This window comes from Marmota flaviventris, chromosome 2 (genome assembly GCF_047511675.1).
Source record: "Marmota flaviventris isolate mMarFla1 chromosome 2, mMarFla1.hap1, whole genome shotgun sequence".
NCBI lineage: Eukaryota > Metazoa > Chordata > Mammalia > Rodentia > Sciuridae > Marmota > Marmota flaviventris.
This window is the reverse complement of record NC_092499.1, coordinates 44,798,444-44,826,392: the sequence shown is the minus strand read 5'-3', so window position 1 is coordinate 44,826,392 and position 27,949 is coordinate 44,798,444.

Here is a 27,949-nt window from a genome sequence, read left to right as displayed (position 1 = left end):
CACTGAATTTGCTGAGCCAGTTTATAAAGATAGTAATCCAACTGTTGCTCCACAAGGGAAACAGAGCACAGGGCTGGGAATTGGGAGCCTTGAGTTTTAGTCTCAGTACCTAGTACTAAGAGTCATTCATATTCTCTATTTATGCTTCAGTTTTTTTTTCATGATACATGCCCTTCCATTTGTAGATACTATTGTGGGTACTGACATAACAAAGAGAATTCATTTTTCAAATTTAAAGACTACAGTCCTGTCTAGGGAAAATGCTGTAGGTTTTAGAGCCCAATAGACATAGGTTTAAATCCCAGCTCTTCTGTAAACTAGCTATGCAATCAAAGGCAAGTCACTTACCATCTCTGGATCTAGTTTCCTCATCCATTGAAAAGGTACAATAAGACTCGTCTCTGAGGATTGTCAAGCTATCTAAATAAGCTAATTATGTTAAGCATCTAACACATAATGATGTTATACAACTGAAAATTATTGTGCCTGGTTTCTAGCCATTTCTCAGGTTAATCTTATGTAGACTATAAACATCTTGAAGGCTTGGATAATTGATTTTTTAAATCTTACAGCATCTAGCATAAAAATGAAATTATGAGTGGTGACTAGTAGGAAGAGAAGGAGCAGTATTAGCTACATCAGAATCCACAGCAGCAGCAGCAATAATCATGGTTAGAGCAGTAGTTAACAGTAACAACAATAGCAGTAGTAATAGTAGTAGGGCAATAAGAATAATAGTAGCAATCATTGCAATACTATCATAGACTGTTCTTTCCTGTACAATGGATTATCTATTCCCACACCAAAAAGATAAAGTCTTACACGCAAATAGGCATTGATCTATAGATGGTGAATCAATAAGAAATCAAGCAAACCCTGAAAGCTGAGAAAATTCAAATGCTTATGGATATAGGTTTCTCCACACTGGTCCAGTAAGTTGTCATCCACACTGGTATCAGACACAGTATCTCTATGTCATTGTTATATAGAAGATGCTGCCAGGTACCACCACACTTGTAATCTCAGTGGCTCGGGAGGCTGAGGCAGGAGGATCTCAAGTTCAAAGCCAGCCTCAGCAAAAGCAAGGTGCTAAGCAACTCAGTGAGACCCTGTCTCTACTTAAAATACAAAATAGGCCTGGAAATGTGGCTCAGTGATTGAGTGCCCCTGAGTTCAATCCCTGGTACCCACCCCCCCCCCACCAAAAAAATGCTAATAGAAGAAACTGGTAGAATTATAAATGGAATGGTGAACTTAATTCACTCAATACTTGAAGAGAAAACACTCATGGGCATTTGTGCTCTCAAACTTCTTCCTTCTCTGACTTTCAAAATCCCCAAATCTTAAGAGACTATACTCTTCCAGGTTCAAAATCACTTTTCAGGTGTCAGGAAAAGAGCAGATAGATGCAAATCACCAGCTGAAAGACAGGCCCAGTTTAATTCTGAAAACCTCTGGGAAAATGACAGAGAAGTTTGGGAGACTAACCAGAGTGTAGCCAACAAAATAAACTTAAAATACTGGATGGATTCCTCTACCTGTCCTCAAAAGTAAATTTTCCTCCTGTGGGAAAGATTTTAATCATTGTTTGAGAAAATAACCAAAAGCATGCAATGCATGCACTGGAACACCCATTTTTTATTCATGGCTTCCCATGGGGAAAATAAAGGAGAATGTTTACTTAATAATATATACATAGCTATATGCTTAAAAAGAAAAAAATTATAGAGTCAGACTCTGACCATAAGCCATATATATAAAGAAACATTCTTCCAAAATGAGCAATTCCAAAGGGGAAAATATATTTCCTAATTAGCAAATATATGAAGAAAGATGGTAGCACACTTGTATACAAGACTCAGTACAGTCAAAGAAATGCATCACACCAAAAGGACAACACACTATGAAATAAACATCCTATTGAAATAACTCAAAGACTTAAAATATATCAGGAAGAGAACCACTTACCACTACTGTATAGCATTTTTTATTACCATGAGGATGAGGGACAGTAATCTGTCCTTTGAGAACAAACAAAACAGAAACCCTGTTTTCTGTACAGGCCTGATGAGCTCTCCATAACCCAGCACCTTCCTCCTTCTTCAGCAATAGGAAACCAGAGGTCACAAAGAAGGCTCCATTTGGCTGAACCCCAAGAAGGAAGTAGTTTCTCTCCAAGCTCTTTAAGCTCTGAGGAATAGAAAGCTTGAATTCTCTCCGACTCTGCAGTAGACACACGTGAACAGTGATCTTGGTAGCAGTACTGGAAGAAAGTGTCCTCAGCAAAATCTATCATCTTTATCTCATCATCAGGTCCCCAAGGACCTGAGCTCACAGGTTTTAAAACTTCCTGTGACCCACCCAAGAACGGATTTCCTGATTCTAGGTTCCTAATCTTGCCAAGTTCAGTATTTGTCAATAGTGGGCCTCTACTGAGTAATGGAAAAATACAAAATCTGGTGGTGTCAAATGTGTGAGTACTGGTTACTACCCATCAACTTTTAGACTGTGAGCTAGGATGAAGATATAAGTACAGTGATCTGGAGTAACAGTTTTGTAACATGATTATCTCACAGACACCTCTTTCTTCATTGGTGGCAAAGACTCCTTCATTTCTTTTTGATCCCAGAGGCAGGCAGTGCAGGGAAAAGAGAATGGGATAATCTAGCAGAAACTGAGGTGATACTGGGAATGATAAGGAGCAAAACTAGGCTCCAACCCCACTATGAACACATGCTAATTATTTTAACAGTAAGATTCGAAGTTACTTATCAGCTTGGGCTGGAACAAAGTGCTCTTCCCTTAAAATGGACCTAGTTGGCAACCCACCAAACATTTTGTAAACTTGAAAACATTATATATAATAACTGCAATCTATACTACTATTACCAAAAAGATAATATCAAGAATCAACAATTTGGGAATTATATTTTACTCTTTGTTTCTTGTTTTTAAGCTGTTAGTGGTTTAGATTTCTTCATTGAACTTTGGAGCATTTATTAGTCATGTTAAACATTCTCCACAGAAATTTTAAACCAATCATTGAATGGAAAGGATGGGGGAAAGCACTTTAAAATGTGCCTTTCCCTTCAGAGACATTATTTTCTGTTCCTAAAGAGAACACTTACCACACAGCCCGAAGTATGTACATTTGGATGGCCTTACTAATATTCAAGACAATTCTAAACATAAGCAGTCAGTTCTTTTTAATTACAGCTATATGACCTAAAGGGCTTTCAAAATAAAGACAGACTATGCTCCAAATATTATTCCCATTTCCACCCATCATATACACAGAAAATATTTCTGGCAGCTTTAGTATAGTGTTTTTGTCCTTCATTCCAGCCATGAGTGGTTTAGAGATACAGTGATCCAGCTTTGAAGGTTAAAATATCATACTATGTGATTCAGTACCAGTCCAAGGCACTGCAAAGCATGATGAGTTCTGGCCACTTCTAAAATTATCTACTACCTGATGGGTAAAATTTGAAGGGAGAGATGATAGAAGGAATCTACCATTTAAGTACTGAAAACAATACTCTTCTTGCAGATAGCAGATACAGGGAGGGACTTGAGTTCTCCTTGGGGTAAGCAAAGCCTTTGTTTGAGGGCCGGGGAGGGGAGAGTGGAAACTTTGGTTATACCTACTAATTTCTCTTGGGAAAAAAATATGAAATAACCTAAATGCAAATGGAATATTACTCAGCAATAAAAGATAATAAAATCATGGCATTTGCAGGTAAATGGATGCAGTTGGAGAATATAATGCAAAGTGAAGTTAGCCAATCCAAAAAAAAACAAATGCTGAATGTTTTCTCTGATAGAAGGAGGCTGACTCATAGTGGGGTTTGGAGGGGGAGCAAAGGAGGATTAGATGAACTCTAGATAGGGCAAAGGGGTGAGAGGGAAAGGGAGGAGGCATGGGGGTAGGAAAGGCGGTGGAATGAGTTAGACATCATTAACCTAAGTACATGTATGAAGACATGTAAGGAATGATGTGAATATACTATGTACACAACCAGAGATATGAAAAATTGTGTTCTATATGTGTAATATGAACTATAATGCATTCTGCTGTCATACATAACAATTAGAATAAAAAATATAAGCACTCTGTTTGATAGAGAAGATTTTCACTTTGGCTTGTGCTTAAGTGATCATTAGAGACTTTTTTGTTGTTGTTGTTCTTTTGTTTTAGAAGGGAGCTGTGCACTTAGGATAAGTTTCCCCTAAAAGGAGCAGATATTTACAATCCTTGATGAGACAGAGACTTGAATAAAAAATAAGGATTCAGAAAGCCCACCTTAGACTGGAAGAAGAGAAACTTTCTCTTTCTGGGTCTTCTAGCAGGTATGCTTAGATTCTTAGAAACAGACATGCTCAGAGCACTCAAGGGTATTGTCACCACTACCACATAAAAGTATGCCAAAAAGTAAGCAGCTAAATACTAGAAAAGTCCCTAATGATACTCAAAGTTGTGTAGTCTAAAGGTAATCACAATGCTATGGACTGAACTGTGCCCTTGACATTATTGAAGCCCTAACCCACAATGTGACTACATTTGGAAATAGGTCCTTTAAAGGGACAATTAAGGCTAAATTAGGTTATATGGGTGGGGTCCTAAACTGATAGAATTAATGTTTTTATAAGAGACACCAGAGAGCTCCCTAACTTTCTTTCTGCCATGTGAGGGTCACAGAAGGCGACCATCTGCAAGCCAAGAAGAGGACCCTCACCAGACACTAAATAGGCCAACACCGTGATCTTGGACTTCCTAGCTTCTAGAACTATGAAAAAACAAATTTCTGTTGTTTAAGCTATCCAGTCTATGGTATTTTGTCGTAGCAGCCTGAGAAGATTAAGACACATACCTAATAAATATTTCAAGGTATCTTTTGTGTTATATTTTTGTATTATATTTTTATTATATTTTGTATTATATTAGCCAATCCCAAAAAACCAAATGCCGAATGTTTTCTCTGATATAAGAAGGCTGATTCATAGTGGGGTTGGGAGGGGGAGCATGGGAAGATTAGATGAACTCTACCTTAAATATTCTCATTAAACCTAACAATGTAGCAGATCTTTCAAGTATTTGAATACTCAGTATGCTCTAGGTGCTACACTATGCAAGGGTAATCAATGATGAATAAGATAGTCATGGTCTCTACCCTTATGAGAAGTCTAGAGTGAAAGATATTAAACAAATAAGTATACAAATAATTCATGGCAACTGTGACAGTTGCTACCAATGAAAAGTGTACCCTATACATTCAAGAGCATATGTCAATCTTTCCCATGCTCTATAAAATTAAGGGAAGATCCTCTCCCTGTGTCACACAATAAAGAAGAAGACAAGGCCAGTATGGTAGTGGGTGTACTCATGGTTCAAGGGAGATCAGAAATCCCACCACATGATGCAAAGAGCATGCACCAGCACAGCAGCTTGATAAGGAGACTGGAACACTACACTATAGGCCTTATAGGGTCAGAAACTCTTTTTTTTAATTTACTGCTACATCCCCAGAACCTAGCATCCTTAGCACACAGTACACACTTAGTAAATATTTCCTTGAAGAATGAATGAACATGAATGACAGGATCATGGGGGAAATAAGTGATAGGAAATCTGAGGGCACTATCTATACTTCACTAAATAAAAACACAAAGCTGCTATAAAAAGATTATAAAAAGGAAGTAATACCTTATTCAAATTCCCAAGGATATTCTAGTAATATTAGACTTAAGATTTGTTTGGGGAGCCACGTAAGAAATGTTCTGTAATAAACACCTGTTATTTCTATCCAATAGCCATTTCCAAAATTTCTAAGGAAGTAAAAGTTTCCTTTGGGAAAGAGGATCCAAAATTTCATTTGGAAAACAACCCTCCACACTCTCTAGTCATGTGGTTTCCATGGAACCAGCTCCAACATTAGCTTACAGAGGGGTCCCTGACTGGCTTAAAATAACAGTACATCCCATCCCTGTAGCTATGCTAATCTAATTAGTTCCAGAATAGCACTTAACCCAATCACACCCATGAAAACTTCTTTACTCTTTCTCTGGAATTTTTAGTGCAAGGATAATACCACAGAGTGAGTTAGTAAATCTGACAGCCAGATGAAGCAAATAGAGAGACAGATCCAAGTGATCATATTTGACACTGGATCAAATATTGATCCATTGGATTATATTGGAAGCTCAGTCTTCTTGTGGACTTTTATATAAACCAATAAATTCCCATCTTACTTAAGCTAGTTTTTTTAGCACTTGCAATCCAGAGAATCCTAGCAGATGCATGCTCTGTTTGCCCTATCCTCTCTTCCAGATTGAAACAGGCTGGGTCATAGAGACAGTAGGTCCCTCACATTAGATCTCTTAGCAAGGGCTGCTGGGATTTATCTGGCATGTCTCCATGGTCATCCTGCCAGCAATGAATATCCTAGGGAGGGATCCCTATTCTCTTATGATTAAGGACTCCAGCTTACAATCTGTCTTCCCTGCATCTGTTTCCTATGGCAAGAAGGCAAATAAATGCCCAATATGCGATAACTGGGGAAATCCCTGGACTTGAAACTCAGAATATTATTGTAATAACCAGTTTCAGTTATTTCCCTTTCTATCTCCCCTATTTCAGTATCCTAGCCACCCAAACCAAGAAAGGGGAAACTTGGGGGCCTGGTAGAATTACAGAGACAAGAAGGATAGTTCCAGAAGGTGAAGAGGCACTTTAAAGTCTTCATACACTACCTGGGAACCCAAAACTAAATATCCATGGCCCTTTCCTTCAGTACTCCATCACTAATATCTAGCATATATCTTTATCCTTATCATCACAGGATTCTATGGGCTGAACTGTATCCTACTGAAATTTATATGTTGAAGCCCTAGCCCAAAACATAACTATATATGGAGATAGGGCCAAGGAGGAGGTGATGAAGTTAAGTGCTATCCTAAGGGCAAGCCCCTAATCCAATCAGATAGGTATTTTTTTCATTTTTTAAAAAATAAATGACAGCAGAATGCATTACAATTCTTATTACACATATACAGAACAATTTTTCACATCTCTGGTTATATATAAAGTATGTTGACACCAATTTGTATCTTCATACATGTACTTTGGATAATGATGTCCATCCCATTCCACCATCCTTGCTAACCCCCTGCCCCCTCCCTTTCCCTCCCACCCTCAGGGAGAGATTCTAGGAAAGACCATGTGAGGACTCAGGGAGAAGGTAACTGTTCACAAGCCAGCAGGAGAGTCTTCACCAGAAACCAAATCAGTTTGAATCTTAATTGTGAACTATTAACCTCCATAACTGTGACAAAACAGATTTCTGTTGTTTAAGCCACCTAGTCTATGGAATCTTTATAGGGCAACATGAGTTAACTAATTACACAAGAGGTTATAGTTACTTAGAGCCAATTAGAGAAAACCATGTGATAAGGTTTCCAAAGAGCCAAATGCAATCTCAGCCTGCACTGAGAAATAAATAAAGTATGACTGATGGACAATAGTAGTCATGTTTTACTCTACCACATGTAGAAAGAGACAATCAATGACCTAACCAGAATGATGAGTCCCCACAGACAGAAACTGGAATTGCTGGCTTGGAAAAGAGGAGATAGTAGGCTGTCATGTTAAAGACAGAACTAAGCTTATTCTGGGTACATCAAAAACTAGAAGATTGGGGCTGGGGATGTGGCTCAAGCGGTAGCGCACTCGCCTGGCATGCACAGGGTGCTGGGTTTGATCCTCAGCACCACATTAAAAAATAAATAAATAAATAAATAAAGATGTTGTATCCACCAAAAACTAAAAAATAAATATTAAAAAATTCTCTCTCTTTAAAAAAAATTAGAAGATCAATGAATAAGGAAAAGGTAAAGCCAGCTTCAGCTTAACATTAGAATGTTATCACAAAGAGTTCTGCCCAGTAATTAAAAGGGTTGCTTCATTGAACCAATGAGCAATTGTTGCTAAAGACAGAGAAGCAGAGGCTGTATAAGAAACTCAGAATATCAAGTAATTCCCACTGTGGGTCTACAACACTTCTATTTCTTCTTCCAACTTTATGATCCTATGAAATCTATGACAAATAGCACAGTAATTAAGAACTAGACTACTAGTTTCAAATGCCAGCCCTGTCCCTTACAAACTATGTGACTGGGAGCAAGTTACTTAACATCTCTTTGTCTCAGTTTTCTCATCTGTAAAACTGGGACACTTCAGAGTATTTTCTTCATCTTATGGTAAAGTTTAATGAGTTAATATATGTAAAGAAACTTCTAGTAACCAAGCCCCTGGCTTATGATAAGCCCTTAGAAGTGCTAACTATTGTTATTAATAAATGAATGAAAACTTTGTGCTCAGTCACATCACAACTAAAATAAAACATCAAAATATACATATGAACCTGGCCCTCAAGATTAATACATGAAAACAAGAGCAAACAATGATAGCTACCAATTTTTGACTTCCCATTAAAAAATGCACACTTTACATACTTCATGTATAATCTTCCAGTAATCAGAAAAATAAATACTATGTTCCCATTTAAGATGAAAGAAACAAAAAATTACAAAATTAAGTAATCTGAAGCTAGTTATAAGGTAATGATGAAGATTCAAATCCACCTCTGTCAGGTACTTTCCATTCTACTATCTACTTCAAAACTCAGTTGTCAGGCTCAATTTGTAGCTAAGTGATAGAGCATTTGCCTAGCATGTGTGAGGTATTGGGTTCAAATCTCAGCACTGCATATAAATAAGCAAAATAAAGGTCCATTGACAATTTTAAAAAATTAAAAAAAAAAAAAAAAAAACTTGGTTGTCCCTTTTTGTTACTAATTTTACCCTTGACACAGTGTGAGACAAAAAGTATTATATGGGAGTTGAATATGCAGGCTCTGGAGTCAGACAACTTAGGGTCAAATGGGAACTCTGACATTAGATAAGTTACTTAACTCACATCTCAGCTCCTTCACACTATAAAAAGAATGATAACTTTATGTGTATCAAAGGATCTCGAGAGGATTAAGTGAGCTAATACACAGAAAATACCTAAATCCAAAAGCCTAATGAGGTGGTTAGCTATTATTGTCATCCCATTTATGGATAAAGAAACTAAGGCAAATCATTAAAAAAAAAACTAGACCACAATTCAGGTTTCTTAGCCATTTTTCCACTAGCTCATATACAGTCATGCATCATTTAATCATGGGGGTATGTTCTGAGAAATGCCTCATCAGGTGATTTGATTGTGTAAATATCACAGAATATACAACATAAACCTAGATGGCACAGCCTACAAAGATAGGCTATAGCATACATATAAGTGTATACATACCCATCTTGTCACTCCTAGGACCATGATGAACAAAGCAACAGAAGTTTAAGTTAAGCACAAATGAAAATGATGCAATCAAGAAACAAAGCCAACACAAAATATATGAGGTTGCTGCTGTGGTAGCCTAGCATACTGTTTTACAGTAAATTTTTTTTAATAAGTAGAAGTAGTGAACTCTGAAATACAAATTAAAAAGTATAGTACAGCAAACCCATAAACCAGTAACAGAGTCATTCATAATCAAGTACTGTGTACTGTGCTTAACTGCATGTGCTATACTTTCATACTACTGGTTTGTTTGAACCAGCATCATCACAAACATGTGAGTAATGCATGCACTAGGACATGACAACTACAATATCACTAAGCAATAGAAAATCTTCAGCTCCTTTATAACTTATGAGACCTTTATCATTTATGTGCTCTCTCACTGATCAATATATTATTATGTAGCATACTACTACAGTGGTGCTAGTAGGACATATCAGGGTTTCTCTTTCAAAATTAAAGACTAAATATCATATTTCTATAAACCTGAATATTATTAATGCTGGGGCCTTAATCATAATAATTTTATTCCCGCCACCTCCACAAAATTCAAATATCTAATATGCTTTAATATTAATGCTTTAATCCCTAACCATCACAAATTAGGTCTCTATCTCTCTTCTCCTCATTCATACAGTATCATTTAATATAAAAAAGTGCTTTCTGGTCCTGTGGTCCAGTAACAGCCTCCACAGTGAGATACTTACAGGCCTCAGCCCCTTTCTTCTGCCCACTACAAATCTGGGTATGTGGATGCTATGTAAAAGCTATTTGCTTCACATCTGGCTTCCATTTTTCAAACCAAATGGTAATGTTTTCACTTTGTGACCCTTCAAATTACCCCTGCTGGACTTCTGAACAAACCCACTATGGGCAAGCACTTCCTCCTAGTGAAACTCTTTGCCAACCCAACACCAATTATTGTTTGTTTTTTTTGGGGGGGGTTCCCCATATTATAGCCCCTGATGATGTCAAAGTAAACTTCACTCTGTTGTGGACCAAAATAACAGTCCTTGAATTAAAAATTTTTAATAAAAGGCAATTGTGCATTAACAGTGGTATTCCTTCCTTCCTTCCTTCCTCCCCTCCCCCGCTCTCTTGAATTAGACCTCTAATCCACAATTTCACATGAACAATGGAGTTTGTACTAGCCTGGGGATCCCAATTCCATGCCAAATCTTGCTCCCCCATATGGCAGAAAGGGCTGTTGCCGTGGGACAGATGCTGAGATGTAGCTCAACCCTGTATGAAACACTTACTGCCCAGAGGGTGTCACCTCCAAGATGTTCAGGGCTCCATCTCTCCCTCTCTGCCTGCCTATTAGGCTTAGAAACAGGCATGCAGCATAATCACCCTGCCTCTCCCAGATCCCCAAGGACAGCCCCCTCCTCAGGGTGGAACGTCTGTCATATGGCTACCAGGCATCTGGTTTTAAGCAGATTTTTGCTGAAGGGTGAAATGGTGCCAGTATTGTACTGTTTTCCTTCCCTGTGGACATTCTTCAGAGTAAATGAAAGTAGATTAGCCCATTAAGGATCTGAGTCTCACTTGGCTAAAATGAATTATTTGGATCCAGAGTCTTAAACTTCATATATTAGAGATTTCTTTCAGTGTTAAAGTGTTGGGGAACTTGAGTTATATTTCAGATTTTATGTCCGTGTTATGCCCTCTAGAAAGAGAGACAGACAAACACATACACAATTTTTCAACCTATAGATGGTTTCGATTTTTTTCTTTATAATTTCTCCATATCCTTGCTAGTGATGTGGAAAGCATTTTGTACTTCAAAATTCAGGCTGATGAATGACAAGGCTTTGGGCTAAACTAGAAGTGGTAGAACAATACTAGGGTCAAAAAGGCCATCTTCTCCCTCTGCACCAGAAAAGGCTGGAATTGGAGGACTGGAAAGGCAGACAGATTCCGGCTACCAGACAAAAGCAATAAATGGATAAGAATGACATTATTCAATAATATTGAGACAAGAAAGAAGGAAGGGATAGAGGGAAACCAAAAGAATGTTGATACATGTAGAGGGAAGAAGAAATGAACATCAATTAAACATCTGCTCTGATCAAAATCTTATGATTTTATATATGTATAATCCTCATGAGGACCCTGTAGGAGAGATAGTACCCAGTTTTTACAGAGAAGTAACTTGCTGAGATAGTACCCAGTTTTTACAGAGAAGTAACTTGCCTGGCATTATCTAATAGCTACAAAGTATGATATAAGACCTAAATTCTATTTTGTTTAATCAAAACCTCACTATTCCAAATATATCTCTCTGTCTCTCTCAAATCTAAATGACTATGTACATGTACATTCTCGGTCACTAAAAAATGAATGTTAACTACTGGATACATAAATGCTAACATTAGAGAAAGCTGTGTAGAAGATATATGGAAACTCTGCATTTTCTTTGCAACTCTTCAATAAGGGTTTTAAATTATTTAAAAACAAAGTTTTAAAAATGAATATAACTCCATTTCACAGGGCACACATAATTCAGACAAAGAGTTGGTATCAATCTATGGATTAAGAGCCCAGTGACTCAGGGATCAATAAACAGACTTTTTTTTTTTATTGTTGGTTGTTCAAAACATTACATAGTTCTTGACATATCATATTTCACACTTTGATTCAAGTGGGTTATGAACTCCCATTTTTACCCCGTATACAGATTGCAGAATCATATCAGTTACACATCCATTGATTTACATGTTGCCATACTAGTGTCTGTTGTATTCTGCTGCCCTTCCTATCCTCTACTAATAAACAGACTTAATATGATTTACTCACTGTCCTTTTAACCTCAGATGCTAATGGCCCCAAATATTTCTTCTCACTAAAATGAAATAAATACTTTAAAAATTGCTGTCAATCTTAAAATGTTTCTCAACTAAACTTGCTATGTTGCTAACTTAGACACAGTATTAAAAACTGCAACTATTCACAGAGCAACATGTGTATACTCCTTTGGAATATATGCACAGGAATTTCATTCATATTACAAGCAACAGTTAAAAATGTTAGACTTTTCAGGTGATGCTATAGTTTGAAAGTGTATGTCCCTTTAAAAAATCTTATGTTGGAATCTAAGACCCAATGTGATAGTATGAAGAGGTATGGCCAAGGGATGAACAGATGAGTGGAGCTAAGTCATTGTGATAACAGTTTTTACTTTCTGTGATACTTTCCATGAGTTCTTCCAACTGAGATCCCGTAGATACCACGGCTTCTATACTTGTGAAGTCTTATTTTTCTGCTACTTAGTGAACTACACAATATTCAATAAACTTCCCTATTTTTTCCTTAGTAAAATTTAGTCTATTTCTGTCTCTATCAAACTTAGAGGATAAGAACATCCTATCTGGAAGGCATCTTAGAAATGATTTAATAACAATTTCCCTTTATCCCTGCTACTATATTAAAATTGAGCAGAATTACTTTAATTTGTGTTTGGTCTTGCTACATGGAAAGTCAATTTTTTTTTGTCCTTGAGACTAACAGCACTCTAATATAAATGGTCTCTGAGGGCTTACCCATAAATATTCTACAAGATATTGCTATTCCAAATTAAAAAGGAGGGTCATATCTTCAAGAGTTATTGATGCCATGAACTAGCTCTCTTTTTAAATGGAGACCTAACAATATAGAATATTAATACTTCTGCAGTATTTTCCATTACTGAAATGAATTTCAGACTGCAGAAAGTACCTCTGAATCACTAATGTAGTGATTCCCTCAAATTTCAGTGGCTTGGGGCTGGGTTTGTGGCTCAGCGGTAGGGTGCTCACCTAGCATATGTGAGGCACTGGGTTCGATCCTCAGTACCACATAAAAAATAAACAAATAAAATAAAGGTATTGTGCCCAACTATAATTTTTAAAAAAATTAAATTTCAGTGGCTTAGCACATTATTTCTTAGTCCAATGAGGGTCATCCAAGTGACTTGCTCCACAAGTTATTCAGCACCCCAGTTCTTCTGTCTGGTAACTGTGATCTCCTTTGACTTTCAATTTCTCCATTCGGCTGACAAATGAATAGTAGAGCTTGTCCATGGGAAGCTTCTATGGAAAGGTCTAGAAAAGGAGCACATCACTCTCTCTACATTCTATTGATCATACTTAGTTGCAAGGTCACACCTGGAAATAATATGCAATAGCAAGTACAAGAGAGGCCAAGAAATTAGGTCTAGCTGTGTGCCCAGAAAGGAAAAATATCAGTGAGTTCCAGTGGGTTCTGACAGACACCAAAAAAATTCCCTGACTTATTAAAAGGGCTCCGGAGGAGTCTGAGAGCAATTTCTATGGTGTAGTTTTTCCCTACTGAAACATAGAGATTGACCTACCAAGTTAGCTGCACATAGATATATTTTTTAAATACTTGGTTTCACAATGTCACAGAAAAACACTAAAATTATCTAAATACTCTAGATATGCAAATTTGTTTCTTATTAAACAATCAAAGCAAAAAACCTACCAGGATGCAAAGAAAGTTGATTAATTAGGCCTTATAAGGAAATAAGCCTGCTGGTTCTCTTTTGATGTCCATATAATCATTACCAATAAAAGTGGGGGGTAGAGGGTCAGAACTATGGGATCAAATGTAGTAGTCAGGAAATGACTAAAGTAAATTCTATGCTCCAAGTGTTGTAACAGGACTTAAGTTCTGGAGTTAAGGAACAGAAAGAAATCTTTGAGCAGAACTTCCTATCTTCTGCTGAACACTGAATGTCCCTCTTCTGTTTCTATTGTCATATGGGATGTCACCACATCAGAATCTAATCCAGGTGTTTCTTATGTGATAAACTGCTGTGATTCATCCATCTCTGCCATCTTTAATTAATAGAACCTACATTCTCAGTCTCATGTCCTTCCCTGGGCTTCTCCTGGACCACAGTGAGTGAAAGAATGCTCTGCGATGTGTCCTGAGTTCACAGGAAAAAGAAACAAAGAACAGTTTTTTCTTGCTTCTAAGGATCGAACCCAGGCCTTGAGGATGCTAGGCAAGTACTCTATCACCGAACTTCATTCCCATCCCTTTATTTTATTTTGAGACAGAGTCAACTAAGTTCCCAGACTGGCCTCAAACTTGTGACCCTCCTGCCTGATCCTTCAGAGTAGCTGGGATTACAGGCATGTGCTGTCATACCAGCTAAGAGCAGTTCTCTTTTATAATCTCAATATCCAAGGATATAGAGTCCAGTTGCCAGGGGGAACACGATGCTTCTCACCCAAATAAGGTTTTTGGCTCTGGTCATTTCTAAGATCTCAGTCTGGGATTTAAGGCCCCACAGTCTGAGTTTCTCCCTCCTGGCACACTCCACCCAGAATAATAAAGCCTCTCAGTTCCTGGTGTTTCCTAATGATTATCTGAAGCACAATGGCTTGGGAAGAAAGGGAGGGGGAGACCACGGGAGTATGGGCTGAGCCAGCAGGCATGCTTGGGAGGCAGTCAGCAGGCTGGGCTGGCAGCCCCTCAGAGCCTGCTGTTTTCCACCAGGGGTTTTCACTGACCAGATCAGAGTGACACTAGAGAAGGCAGCAGCTGTGGCTAGAGTCAACACCCGCAACTCCTTAGCTAATGAACTGGAAGGATCCAGAGGGAGCCAGGGAAAAATGAGTCCCCTGGGGCATGGAGAGAGGCCTCTCCTTTCATGAATTTTCCATTTTAAATTAGACTTGATGGTTTGGTTAGGATAAAACTTTTTAGATAAAATATACTAAGAAGGGATATCCAACACCTACTTCATCAAGAAAAAGAAGCAAAGAGCAGTTTTCCCTTTGCTTCTGGGGATCAAACCCAGGCCTTGAGGGTTCTAGACAAGTACTGTATCACTGAACTTTATCCACATCCCTTTATTTTATTTTGAGACAGGGTCAACTAAGTTCATCATCTCTCTCAAAATTTTAGACCCTATACTACCTCTCACTTGGGTCTCACTTATTTTGATGAAGCCAAGAGGGAAGGTACAGAGTATTTTTTAAAGTATGCTCTTTCTTCATTTAAAAAAATGATAATTATTAAAAATTGAAACAGTTCTGAAATCCATGTCAGAGAAAAAAATGTGTCCCATAAATCTACTGTCCCATGGGATATCAATTAAATGTTTTATTTAGCTTTTGTTTCATATACAAAGGTCCTTTATGTGATATTTGTACATATATGTAGATATTTAAGACAGAAATTTGATATTATATACTCTTGCAACTTGCTCTTGTCCAGTTATCATCGTTACTTATAGATCTATCTTATTCACTTTAACAGAGTTTTATTCTAAGTGTATGCTTTTATTTAATCAATCTTAGAGTGACTAGTATTACTGAATACTTTTCAGAATATTTTAGTAGAATAAACTGATAGAAGGATTGCTAGATAAAAGGATATATAATAGTGTGTGCATATATATGGGTTCTATTTTAATAGACATTGCTAAGTTGTAATATTTTAATTTTTTGTTCACTATAAATATACATCCAAAACAAATCTAGGACAAGTTATTTGAGTGTTTAGGCCATGAAATAAAGCCATCAGAAAAGTTCCTGCCTAGATGAGTTAACTGTGTTCAGAATCTACACATGTGGCTATGGAAAGAGTTGGTATGATCATGAGCAGATAATCTACTCAAAATAGACAAAGTCATAACATTTATGTCAATGTAAAAATTACTTGCACAATTTTACATTCAATATCTGATCCTGGAAATTATTCACAATTGTATATTAACTCCTTTGAATGTTAAAAAAAAACCCTGCCTCTTCATGTTTCTATTAAAAACTCAGTTCTAGGTACTTTGGAAATTAGAAATGGAACAGCATCTATAAGAAAAGAAGATATATCAAGTGCTACAGTGCTCATAGTATGAAAAGTAGGGAGTGAGGAAGGTCCACAGCCTAACAAGCCTCTCCCTCCCCACCTCCCTCTCTCAGATACTAGGATTGGATGCAGGGACACTCTACCACTGAGCTGCATACTCAATCCTTTTTATTTTTATATTAAGAGAGGGTCTCACTAAGTTGCCCAGGCTGGAAAACTTGTTTGAAAAATACACATATGAATTCATTTTGCCTTATGTATTTACTACTGCTATCCACATATCAAAAACAATTTTAGCTAAATTTTTTTAAATTATTAACAGTTGATTTCATGAAAGCTCTATGTAATTGAAGGTAAAATAAAAAGCGAAAAAGAAAACTTTGAAGATCAGATAGACTTTGATTTTTAATAATTTGAGAAGTCTAAAATTTTCACTTTTAAATTAGAAATATGATGCAAAGAGTTAAGTCACTTCTTGGAGTTAATATAAGAATTACATGGGAATGTTGATAACCACAGTTTTTTTTACAGTAACTAAGTCTAATATGGGGATTAATACAGAGAAGGATATTTTGAATGCCATCAACAGACCAAATATTAGCATAAAATGCTAATAGCTTTTATATATATATATATATATATATATATATATATATATATATATATATACATATACACACACACACACACACACACATATATACACACACTTTTCAAATAATTCTTCTGAAGAAAAATACTGTCTCACCACCTTGCCCTATTAATGTAGAATATTACATCTTTTTAGAGAAACAAATGATAACTTTAATCAATCAATAGGTAACAAGTATAAAAATGGAAGAGAGAAAATAAAAAAATTAGCAAAACACTAAATCAGTAATCACACATAAATATTTTTATATAAAACATGTAAGCAAGAACAATTAATTATCTGTTGAGAGAAGAATTCTATAAATGTACATTAGATTAAACTTTTTCATTGTTTTGTCAAATTTAAATGTGCTTCTGTGTGGGTGTTTCTAACATAATATTTGAGAGATTTATGTTAAATCTTCAAGTCATATCAATTTGTCCTTGAATTTAATAAATTTTAGCATGTATATTTTGAGAATATTTTGTCAGATGAATAATCATTTAAAATTCTGGTATTATTCATGTATATTTATACTTTGCCAATACATAGTTATTCTCTATCAGTAAATGTAATGTCTTTGAGCCAACACTGTAACACCAATATTATACCTACATATACTATCCTAGCACAAAATTATAAATATTGAAAACATAGTTAATAGGCTGGACATCAAACTATAAATATATAAAAGTGAATTAATGACTTGAAAAATAATATAAACTGAAGAAATTACTCAGGGATCACAAATGATTAAAATGAAAATTATGTAATTGTAATTAGAAAATTAGAATGCCGCAGTCTGGCTGGGCACGATTCAGGAGCCACTTGTCAAAAGAAAGTAACTTTATTTTTAGAACCACACATGCCAAACAAAACAGCCTCTCAGGAAAAACCCTCAGAGCCCCAACTGCCACCACCAGCTTTCGACTAGCCTCTCTCTCCAACACAAGCCTCTCTCCACCTCCCACAATCCTCCTGCTCTTGAGGCCGATTGGCTGGGTCACGTGGGCGGAGCCAAAAAAGTCCCCCAATGAGCAGCTCCGTGGTCTGAAAGGGCAGGGAAACAGCCCAATGAGCATCACCGCAGAGGAGCCAATCAGCTAGATGTTGCTGGGGCCTCTGTGAGCCAATCATCAGCCGGCAGCTGGAAGTTTGCTGGCAGCTGAAAGTTTGCTGGGGCCCCTTCGGCTGTGGCTCTCAACATTAGAAGATATTCAGAATTACATAAGAAGGTTCAACATGATTCTAATCAGAATATTTGGTCTCTTTAAGGAAGGCTAATGAGAAGACAACAGTATAGGACTGTGGCATTATGGCAGGGTCCTTTACAAAGAGTACCTCCTGATCTCCTGTTCAGTTGAGGCAATCTGTAATTAATACTGACCCATTATTGACAGCTAGATGAAAATTTGAGGTACCACATTATGATTCTTCAAGTCAGGTCTCCATTCACCCAACACAAAGGTTTTTATTTTGTTTTGTTTGCTGGAACCTGAGCAAGATTCAATCAACTCTAAAGAAAGAGAAAGGGCAATAAAAATTTGCATGTGTTCTGTCCATCCTTGATGGAGCCCACTCTTGTTCTCCTGCCCTTTGCATTTTACAGCCATCTTTCTTTTCCTGATTCTACTGTGTCCACAAGTTTAGCATCAGACATGAAGATGACAGCCTTCCAGAGACTGCTTAATCAGATCCCACAATTACATAAAGTTAAATCGCTGTAACAAATCCCCTCATGTGTATATGTGTATTTTATATACATGTGTGTATGTTTACTTATGTGTAGATGTGTATATGTATATATATATATATATATATATATATAAAGTAACTTTTTACAAGGATGTAACCTTATGTTATAGAGACATATAGATATACACATAATTTTTCTGATAGAACCCTATTGATATAATACCCTTATACTTAAACTATTATTATTTTTTTCCCTTTCGTTTCTCCAGATGTCTCAAACTTCTTTGCCCTTCTCAACATGGAGGTCGGGGCAAATAATTAAATGAGAAACAACTCCCTCTCTTTCCTTCAGCTTACAAAGTCAAAATTAGTGGCCAAAGGGCTGGAGTTATAGCTCAGTGGAAGAGTGCTTGCCTAGCATGTGTGAGGCACTAGGCTTAATCCTCAGCACCACATAAAAATAAATAAAATAAAGGTATTATGTCCATCTACAACTAAAAAAAAAATATTTTTAAATTAGTGGCCAAAATCATGATGACATTTCAGGATAAGGTATACCCAAAAGCCATTTTTTGATTCACGTTAGAGACCCACTTGCCTTATGAGAGAGTGGGCCTAAGGGATAGATTTCCCTTCCTCCTTCCTTTTTTATATTTTAATTGACACACAGTAATTATACATATTTTTGGACAACAATGTGACATTTCAATACATATATACAATGTGAAATACTATTTGCAGATCTGTCACCTCAGCCTTTTATCATTGTTGACAACATTCAAAATCCTCTCTGCAGTTATTGTGACTATGCCATTTATTGTTGTCAACCATAGTTATCCTACTGTGCAAGAGGACATCAGAAGTTATTCCTTCTATCCAACTGTACCTTTGTACCTGTTAACCAGTCTCCCTTCTTCCCTCACATCCTTCCCAGGCTCTGGTATCCACTATTCTATTTTCTACTTTTTGGATATCAAGTTTTTAGCTTCCACATATAAGTAAGAATAAAGCGTTTGCTTTCCCTTTTTTTGTAATATTTATTCTTAAGTTTTAGGTGGACACAATGTCTTTATTTTACATTTATGTGGTGCTGAAAGTCGAACCCAGTGCCTCATGCATCCTAGGCGAGCACTCTACGACTGAGCCACAACCCCAGCCCTAAAGTGTTTGCTTTTCTGCGCCTGAATTACTTAACATAATGTCCTCCAATTTGACCCATGTGCTGCAAATGACAAAATTTTATTCTTTGTTTGACTAAATAATATTTAACTACATACATGAACACATTTTCTTTACTCATTTATCTGTCTATGGACATCTAGGTTGATTCTATTTCTTGACTATTGTGAATGATGCCACAATAAACATGCAAATGCAGAGGCATCTTTGACATACTGATTTCAGTTCCTTTGGCTATATACCCAGATTGCTGGATCATATGGTAAAATACTGTCTCTAGTTTTTTGAAAAATTTCCATTTATTTTACAGGGGACAGTTCTTAACTATCCCAAATCAATCATTTATTTATTTATTTGCCAGTGATTGGGTTAGGAATGGGCATATCATAAAATTCTGGCAAGTAAAATAATGGTAAGAGATCTTAAGGAAAAAATTTCCTCCTTCTTTAAAGAGTACATGAAGAAAATATAGCCCCCGTTCTAGTCATTAGATGTTGCTGAGTAAGAAGATGGTATTGGAGTTACTACAGTACTTAAATTAGACAATTTGTCCTTGTCCTAATCCTCAGAGCATGTGAGCATGTTAGGGAAATTAATTTGCCAATAGAATTAAAATTGCTAATTATTTGACCTTAAAATAGAGAGACTATCCTGATTTATCTAGAGATAAACCAACATAATCACAAGGTTCTTAAAAACGAAAATGGGAAACAGAAGAGGAGAGGGAGAAGGAGATGGACTATGGAAGAAAGGCAGAGAGAGAGGCAACACTGCTGACTTTAAAGATGGAGAAAAGGACCACAAATAGAGAAGTATGGGTAGTAATTTTATAAATTGTGACTCTGTCCCCTGATATAACCAGGAATGAGCATGAAGCATAAGCTAGACCAAACAGGGTTCATTTGCCAATATTTGAAATGAAACAGTTAAGAATGAAGTGACAGAGACAGATTGGCTTATTGTTTTGAGAAGCCTCATTTAGTTACAAAAAGTTTTGAGACCTGTAGGCTGGCCATCTTCCACTTGTGATGTAGGTCAAATGGGCACAGGAAACAGGTCTATAGAAAGAATGAAGCAGCCATGAAAAGGGACAGCAATGAAAGCATCAGGATGGTGTGCCATCCCTGATGCTAGGTTCTCTGCAAGCCTGACTATATTCTAGCTCAGTATTACTTGAGGCACCCCTGTATCTTGAAAACTGCTTTTTCCTTAACTAATTTTAACTGGAGCCTGTTACTTGCCACCAAAAACAACAACAACAAAAAGTAGTGCACACCCGTCGTAGCTTCATAATGTGTCAATATGGCCATGATGAACTGTTTTTCCGAATTCCCTTTCCTATATAATTCTGAAGAGGGTTGGACACAGAATGATTCCTGTGGGAGAGTTAGTAGCAGAAATGATGCAGCAGCCCATTTGTTGCTCACACATGCTGCTGCTTATTTCTGCTGGTTCACCTCATTGTTTTAAAGCAGCAACTGGGCCTACAACTTGCTCTACTTTCCCTTGGCTCTTTCTTCAGCTGTTCCAATTCCTGGGTCAGGTATGTGTGTTTAACTGGGAGATGAAGGTTTATAAATGTTACTTTTATTATTTCATCTTATACATACTAAGCCCATCATCCCATCATATTGATTACCTGCCATTCTGAACTTTAGCTCCTAAGCTGTTACAGCTCCAGCCTGACCACTGGCTGTCTTCCTCCATACCCTTCTTATTAATAATCCTGGGGACCTTCCATTTTATTTAGATCTATTAAAAGCACTGGGCAAAAACAGAATAAGATCTAATATATTAATATACTACCCTACCTCTTCCTTATTCAAACAAGTGTTTCTAATAATAGCAGCAGCTCAAAGGAATTATTTTTGTAGACACACAAATTTCAATTGCCAGTTCAGGCTTGAAGGCAAGAAGAAGCCCCAAGATAAGTGACCATCTATTCTGACTACTCTTGCAGTGGGCCTTGGCTACCACACTAGGAAGCAGGAAGCTCCAGATTCTCCCATTATCTCTTAGACATGGCAAACATTCTTTACCCTTTTCTTTTCTGTTCTCACAAATGTAAAATCATGAAGTCAGGGAAAGTATCTGACTTGTTCCCAGACTCATCCCCCACATATCCCATTTGCCTGGCACAAGTGGGTACTCAATAATATTTGTTGTTCTTTGCTGCATAAGCTTGTACAAAGGCCCACTTTGACTCAAGAAATCCCAGCCAATCCTAAAAAAACTGCAGCATAAACACCATACAGCAAGTCCACAGCAGCAGACACATTTCTGCCACTGGCTGATAACAACACTTGGGTAAAACAGGGAAGAAAGGAAAAATGATTATTCCTTATCAAATCCATAGTTCCAATTTAAAACTACAGACTAGTCAGACATAGTATTATTCTTTTAAAATTAAAATGCACCACCTGAGAAAAATGTGTGTAGAATGTTGTTTATCTAAGAAAAGAGGAGATGTGAAATAGACAAATATATAAATAATATATTAAAAAATAGAAAATGGCTATCTATAGGAGAAAAGGAATAAAGTAGAGAGGACAAGCATAGAAGCTAGGCTTCTTTGCATATACTTTGTTTTTTTTTTTTTCATATGACTGGACTCCTATAAATATATCATTATAAAACAGAATTAATCCCTTTAGGCTGAGTCCATATTTAAAAAGCTATATGCTCCTGGGCATATGGGTATACACCTGCAATCCCAGCTACTTGGGAGTCTGAGGCAGGAGGATCATTTGACCCAAAAGCTTGAGATCAGCCTAGACAACACAGTGAAATCCCATCTCAAGGGGGAAAAAAAAAGCTATATGCTGTATGATTCTATATTGTAGGAAAAAGACAAACTACAGGGACCAAAAAAAAACTAGATTCATTTACAGGGACTATAGGGTAGAGGGAAAGACTTACTACAAAGTGGCTCAGGGCAATTTGGAGGGTGATACATATCTTATATCATGATTTGGATGGAGGTTTATGCATTGGTCAAAACTGGTAAAACTATAAAAAATTAATTTTATAGCATGTAAATTATATTCTAATTTTTTCCAAGCTATAGGTTTTATGTATTTATTTTACTTTGTCTTAAAGCATTGTGTTACAAATATTATATTCTATTTTTTATCTAAATATTCTAATTTTTTAAAGTATAAAAATAATGCCCAAAGCAGGCATGGTGGCACACACCTGTAATCCCAGTAGTTTGGGATGCTGAGGCAGGAGGATTTTGAGTTCAAGACCAGCCTCAGCAAAGGCAAGGCACTGAGCAACTCAGTGACACCCTGTCTCTAAATAAAATACAAATAGGGCTGGAGATGTGGCTCAGTGTTTGAGTGCCCCTGAGTTCAATCCCCAGTACCCCACCCCCAAGAAATCCCCCAGCCAGGATTTTACATACCTGTAATCCCAGTGGCTCAGGAGGCTGAGGCAGGAGGATCCTGAATTCAAAGCCATCCTCAGCAAAAGCAAGGCACCAAGCAACTCAGTAAGACCCTGTCTCTAAATAAAATACAAAATAGGGCTGGGAATGTGGTTCAGCAGTCAAATGCCCCTGAATTCAATCCTTAGTACCCAAAAAATAATGATAATCCCTAATAGTAAAATGTTTTAAAGAAAATGAGTCTAAATGTATATCCAGTTGGTGGTATAACCACCAGAAACAAGTTACTCTACATGACTTTAAAATACCATAATGTGTCTGCTCATTCTTTTTGAAATATTTATATAAAGAATTGAAAACAATTTTACATTTTTAAACTAGTCATATTGTTAATAGTTACATTAGTAATATTATAACTACTGTGTTGTCTAGCATGGAATGAGGAAAATGAATAATTATATTAGTGTTAAGAAATATTTTGATGTAGAAGAAAGGAAAAATAGATCAATGAGATGAAGTAAAAAACTTGTGGGATTTTAACTAGAAGCACCATTAGGAATTCATAGTGTATTTTAGCTTTAAAAAGTTTTCCTATGCCAGGCATGGTGGCCCACACCTGTAATCTCAGCTACTTAGGAGGCTAGGACAAGAGGATTGCAAGTTCAAGGACTGCCTAGGCAACATAGAGATAACCTGTCTTCTAAAAAAAACATTTTTTAAACTCTATGTCTACTAAAAAAAAAAACTAGAAATAATGGCTAAAAACAGAAGAAATACACACCCATAGCACCCAGTTAGTGTTTTCTCTGAAATGCTTGTGAAGTCATCAAACACTACTAAAGTAGAACCCTGGAGCCAACTTGAATGTTTCAAATGGCGAAATATGGAAAAATTTAGGCTCCAGTAATGCTTAGGCCTCCAATCAATTAGAACACATCTCATGTGTTTAAATGTACAAATTCATAATGATACCAAAAAAAGGGGGGTGGTCATCACAAGAGCATGGTGGGGAACCACTTGATATATTTTTTTAAAGCTGATCAATAAGGGAAAAGAATCAAGCACCTCTCCTGCCTTTCCTTTATGAACTTGTTTTAGTCAGCTTTTTCATTGCTATGACTAAAGGATCTGACCAATTATACAGGAGGAAGAGTTTATTTGAGAGCTCATAGTTTCAGAGGTCTTAGAAAGCTGGTTCCATACCTCAGGACTCAAGATGAGGCTGAACAACATGGTGGTGGTGTAGGGAAGCAGCTCACATCAGGAAAGAGAGAGACTCCACTTTCCAGATACAAATATATACCCAAAGTCATGCCTCAATTCCCGCCTCCTCCAGCCACAGCCCACCACTTCAGTTACCACTCAGTTAATCCCTATCAGGGGATTACATCACTGATTGGGTTAAGACTCTTACAACCCAATCATTTTTCCTCTGAACCTTCTTGCATTGTGTCACATATGAGTTTTGGGGGGACACCTCACATCTAAACTGTAACAGAACTGTACCTCATGGAACCCTAGTAAGAGTTGAGAGAAAGTTCTCCTTTAGATGGAAATATTTCAGCTAATATGAAAATAGGGACAGTCAAGCATTCTTCAACAACCATAACATATTTAAGAATAAATTCTGTAAAGAAAAAAAAGACAAAGAGCATGATAACATGAACAGATAGGTCTTTTGGTCATGTTTTGACTGATAATTAATAGCATTATATTAAATAAAAACTTTTGATCCCAAGAACTAGTTTTCAATAAAATAAGGTCAGAATGAGTAGGCAACTCCTAAATCTGACAAAAAAGCGGGAGGAAAGGGAGAAGGTGAGTAGTTGGATCAGTGTACTTAGATGCTTTGAGACAATTCTTTCTTATTAAAGTCGAAGCTAAGAGATCTGATACTAGACAAGCTCTTTATGGAAAGGATACACCACCAAAATCTTCAATTTGACTAAAGAAGAGAATTGCAAAAGCATCATTTAATGTCTTTGTATTCTAAAATGTGGAAAAAGTTTTTAATTAAATATTTTGTGAAGCCTAAGAGATTAACTAGAAGAAGATAAGTTGCATAATTCAGGTAAATTAATGGAACAAAAGCAAACAATCCAAGACCTCAGATTTTGGTGCCTTGAACACAGTGCTTAACTAAGTGGGCCTCTGTAACAAAACTATGGAACCAGCCATCTATTATCCCCAAAGAGGATGCAAACTTTGGAAAATCATGGTCTTCAGAAGTGATTGATTATATACACTTAAAGAAAAACTAGAAAACAGGTTTTTAATAAAATGAACCTACTAAAGATTCAGAGAAGAGGAGATTTGGGGCCATCTTCCCAGAATAAGAGGAGAAATCTCTAACATTATGTCTTGAAATCACTCTTCCAAAAAACCCAGGATAATTCAGAAAGAGGAAGGGTTTATATCTTCCATGATTAAAACAAAAATGTTAGAGGAGAATGAGATAAAATTAAAGTATAGAAACATCCAGAAATATGAAAGAAGAAAGTTTCAAAGCAAAAACATATATTTCTTCTGAATAGAATATGGACTGAACAGCTCTTTGAAAGCCACTGAAAAAAATTTCAAATACAGAAAAATCAATGAGACCAAAAGTATTTCAAAAAGAGGTAGGTTAACTGTATTTCAGAGGGAAGAAAAAAAAGCTAACATAGAATGATGTCTTTGAAGAGAAAACTAGAGAGGATGTGGGGAGAAAAGCAGGGGAATAGGGGAATAATCTGAGAATAAAGTTGATTTACTCAAGAAAATGGAGAGTTTTTAGGGCTTTTTAAAAGTTAGTTAGAACATAGAAAATAAAGGTGGAAATGTTACAAAATGATAAAGCAAGGAAATGTCTCAGGAAAAAAAGGTTTTGAGAAATTATTATAGATGAAAGAGGAAAACATCAATGAAAAGTACATTAAGAAAGAATTTAACTGATCTTTGAGGGGAAAGAAGAAATAAGTGAAAACAGAGAAACTAATACATTAAAACAAGTAATAATTGTCAACTGGAGATGGAAATATTGGTATTTTTCTCAAACCTCAAACTTAAACAATTTCTGGATTTTTTGTCAATTATGTACAAGTTTTTCAAGAATTTCAGCCAATTTACACTGCTGCTTGTTTCCTTTGCTGTGCAGAATCTCTCTAGTCTATAGTCTCACTTGCAAAAGGACTAACACTACATGATTCCACTTATGTGAGTTATCCAAAATGGTCAAACAGAAAGTGCAATGGTGGCTGCCAGGACCTGCAGGGAAGGAATGGGGCTTGCTGTTCAACAGATAGAATATATGTTACACAAGATGAGTCAGTTCAAGATATCTTGCTGTACAACATTATGCTTACAATTAATAATATTGTAATTGTGCACTTCACATTTTGTTAAGAGGGTAGATCTTATGTTGTATTCTTACCACAATAAAAAATAATAACAATAACATTTAGCCTGAGAGAATATTAATTATAAACTATTTCCCTCAAAGTCACTGTAACTATGTCTGCACCGCTCAGGGGAGATCTGAGAACTGTGATCTCCAAAAAATAGAGAGACTACTCATATTAATAATCTGGATGAGTATATACCAGGCACTCAACAAACAATGAATAAATAAGAAAATAGAAAAATAGACATGCACCCAAAACACTACTTTTTCCTTTAGACACCAGTCAAGGCTTCTAAGTCATATAAAAGAATAGCAAGAATTTTTTATCAATTAAAAACAAACAATTCAATTAGACAAAAATGCAAAGCTTCCCAGACACTGGATCCACATTTTAAAGTATTATCTCTGTTGACAGATTTAAAAGGTTTCAGAATTTAAAATCTGGCTATTATTGAGAAGAACAACAAACACCTATTTTCTTACCTAAGACAATGAATATAGGTTTATCACTGAAATTATTTTTATCTTTCACTGAACTCCCCAGCCTTAGTTGAATCCTGTTTAAGAGGCTACTTCTGCATAATGCTGCCAGCAGCACCTTTTATTTACAAGTTTTCAAGAAACTGGCCTGGTAGTAATTAAGATTAGTCAGCAGCTTGCATAATGAGTATAATTTTTCATTAATAGAAATCTCTGCATTTTAAAAATAGGTTAATCATTACATTCCAAATAATGACATCCTTTTCATCTGAAATCTATACTCTCTGGTTAGATACAGGGTAGGTGTGGGAAGATTTTAATTCTAAATGTGATCCCTAAAATAGGCTTCAGCTTCACCTCAAAGAATGCCTGATTGAACTACATGAAGATAAATCTACCTGGCCATGTTATCACTCAAAGCACCCATTGCCTTACCCCTACTTTATAAAAAAAAACGGGGATTGACAAAAAGATAATCTATGGCATGCATTTTCCTGCTCCAGTCATAAGACTCGGAGTCCTTGAAGACACAAAGCAAACATGTTGCCTCTTTGATCCTGTGCCTAACATAAGATGTTTTTTTACTTAACTTAGGTAAATGACTTCTGGGTATGAGATCCAAAGCAGATATTAAAATGTGGGGTATTTGTCATGCTACCAGGCTGAATGTTTAATATTCTATTCAGCTATCTAACTTGGAAAGCCATTTTTTTGCCCAACAAACATTAATTATCTTCTTGAACCAGGCATTGTTACATTGCTTGGAATGTCAGATAATAAAATAAAAATTTCTTGATCCTATTGACTATACTCTAGTGGAGGAAGATAGACCATAAGAAATAAGTATAATAATTTATATCCAATGTTAAATAATAAGTGCTATGAAAAACAGAAAAAAAATATAGCAATTTAAAGGAAATCAGGTTACAGTGGGAAATGATTGATATTAAATAGGGTAGTCAGGGTATATTTCCT